The following is a 2,806-nucleotide window of genomic DNA, read 5'->3' as shown; positions in this document are numbered from 1 at the left end:
CTGTGAAATTTTCCCATGTAGACAAGCTGTTAGATCTTGAAGCTATTTGTTTACCAAAACTAAACAACATGGAATTCCTCTAGATTGACACCCATTTTTAATCCAAAGCCTTCTATTTTATATCAAGTAGCTTCACTCAAAATCCTACACTTTCAGGGTGATGCATGAGTAGCCCTAATGCGAAGATGAAAGAGCTTCATTTCCAGTGTAGTATGTTTTGCATGCACAAAGAGCCAGCCATGCCCTTTCAGTCAAAATGACCTTTATTTTGTGATACAGCCATATAGGAAAGAACAAAAGTAAAGGCCCAGGGTCAGATCACGTAGCGTGTGCCTACTAAGTAGCAGATCGCTTGTGGACACAAAATGGCAGCTGCCTCTCCAGTAGGAAGGGGGATTTCTTTCCATTTGAAGATGCTGTACACTGAAAAGAAGTCATGATTAGTGCAAGCTGTATATACTCCACACCTGTAGTAGGTTTGAAGAGAAATTCTTGCTGAAGCACAAAACAACATAGAATAAAGTATGGGGAACCAAGCTGTGTGCTCGGGAACAGAGTAACAGCATATGCCAGAGGTCACTCAAGTGTAGAATGCAGAACAAAAGTGGCCCATGGAGTTTCTCTAACCTATGCTACGGCCACATTCAGCTTGAAGGTACGCTGAGTCCATAGGCCACATCTCTATATTGGAGGCACACAGGCTGCTCTTTTTTATGCTCGTGCCATTTTGCAATATAATATTTGATGAGTTTTGTATTTTTCAGTAAGTGTTATGCTAATTTATTCCAAGAGAATCAATTCCACAGCAACCACAGGAGACTGAAATATACCTTCTTCTCACTCAAACAAACAGATTAGCAAGAGACACTTTTCAGCTGCCTGGTGATAAGAGGCATAAAATGGATATGAGGGTACATCAAATTTTCTGGCACTTTTTCTTTTCTTCCGACCTACTCCAAACCTGCCAACTATTATATCCAGGAAACATTAGGTTCATTTGAAGGACTGCTGATTTGTTCTTTCTACTCCTAATCTTGTAAGCAGATAGTATAAAACATTTTTTTTCAAGAGCTCTTCAAGGTAGTTAACTTAGATAGATACTGTCTGTCTTATAAACTGGAGTGCTAAACAACCTTGCTTTCTGCATTGCTTATTGTACTTTCAGGAAAAAGTGGTGGTTTTTGTCTCCTTTTCCTTTTTTTGTCTCTGGATCTTTTTTGCTGCCTAGTTTCGATTCCATATCATATGGACATTCTGTTTAGACTGGCTAATAGCTTCTCAAGTAAAATAGCCCCTGAGAGATGTTCCCGCTCCAGGGAAACCAGGCCTTAGTGGTACAACAGCTGTGGCAAGAAGACCAAGTGTAAACATTTGAACAAACATACATTGGTTCTGAAAGAGAGAGAGAAGGGAGGCCGGCCAATGGTGAGCCAATGAAATCAAAGGATATTTTGTAGCTGATCAGTACTTCAGCTTTAATTTTTATTTATTCATTAGAAAATAGGTCACTAGTTTAACAGCAAAGGTTTTCAAAAATAGGCTCCTAGGTCAATGTTTAGGGGTACAGATTTAGGGGCCTGCTGTTCTAACAGGCTAAGCACACAGTCATTCAATAGAAGTAGATAGGTGCTCAGCACAAGGCCTATACTCTAAGAATTTAGATGTATTCTTATCACTTAGCTAGTTATAGAGGTGTAAAAGAAAGAATCAAAATCACTGTCTGCCGGTGTAAGGGCCTTCTCTTACTGTGACAGTCTGAGGCCCTGTTCTTAGGCTCAGGCTTTTGGCTAAGCAGCAGAGGCAGCCATAAACTGGGAAGCTACGGTCACATCCTTACATTCCAAAAACACACTCCAAGGAGAAACTGCTGAGCTTGAATTAATATGCAAACTAGATACCATTAACTTGGGTTTGAATAGAGACTGGGAGTGTCTGGATCATTATACATATTGAATCTATTTCCCTAAGTTAAGTATCCTCACACCTTCTTGTCAACTGTCTAAATGGGCCATCCTGATTATCACTACAAAAGTTTTTTTCTCCTGCTGATAATAGCTCATCTTAACTAATTAGCCTCTCACAGTTTGTATGGCAACTTCCAACCTAACTGTATGCAGGGCCGTCCTTAGCCATAGGCAGAATAGGCAGCCCCGTAGGGCACCACTCTGCTTAGGGCACACTGTGCTGGGAGTCTGGACAGACGCTGCTGGGTCCTAGAGGGAGCCGAATGCAGCACAGTCTGAGGGAGGAGATTGGTTGCTGGGGTCTCTGGGAAGGGAACGGAAGGGGAGGGGGTAGGGGCGGGGCGAGGAGGAACTCACCTGTGAGTGTAACTGTCTCCCCCCGGCATGAGGTGAGGCAGGCTCAGAGGCTGCAGTATCCTTTGTTGCCCCCCATAACCTCCATTCTTCTCCCCCCAACACGGAGCACCTCCCTGTTCCCGCCCCCCATGGAGCACCCCTCTCTCCCCCCTCCCCTCCGGCAGGGCTGGGTTGGGTGAGGGGAAGGGGGGGCTGACTGGCTGCATGCTGAGGAATGAAAGTGAAAGTAACTCACTTCCTCCGCAGCCAGCCAGGATTGGAAGGGTCACAGGCAGCTGGCTGGGCCAGAGAGCATGTGTGAAAAATCAGGATGGGGTTTGGGGTAGGGTGACCAGATGTCCCACTTTTATAGGGACAGTCCCAATTTTTGGGTCTTTTTCTTATATAATGACAGGTTTCAGAGTAACAGCCGTGTTAGTCTGTATTCGCAAAAAGAAAAGGAGGACTTGTGGCACCTTAGAGACTAACCAATTTATTTGAGTATG

The 2,806-nt window shown here is 44.0% G+C and overlaps 1 long non-coding RNA gene across 1 annotated transcript; it reads right to left on the bottom strand.

Moving 5' to 3' along the window:
- Positions 1-245: 245 nt before the first annotated feature.
- LOC142072019 (uncharacterized) lies at positions 246-2,404 on the bottom strand. The gene is made up of 2 exons (XR_012668301.1): positions 2,322-2,404; positions 246-423 (listed from the first exon to the last, which is right to left on the bottom strand). It is a non-coding gene; the product is annotated as an uncharacterized LOC142072019 (long non-coding RNA).
- Positions 2,405-2,806: the final 402 nt, after the last annotated feature.

This window comes from Caretta caretta, chromosome 5, assembly GCF_965140235.1.
Source record: "Caretta caretta isolate rCarCar2 chromosome 5, rCarCar1.hap1, whole genome shotgun sequence".
In the NCBI taxonomy this organism is placed as follows: Eukaryota; Metazoa; Chordata; order Testudines; family Cheloniidae; genus Caretta; species Caretta caretta.
This window is presented reverse-complemented; position numbering and strand designations above follow the sequence as displayed.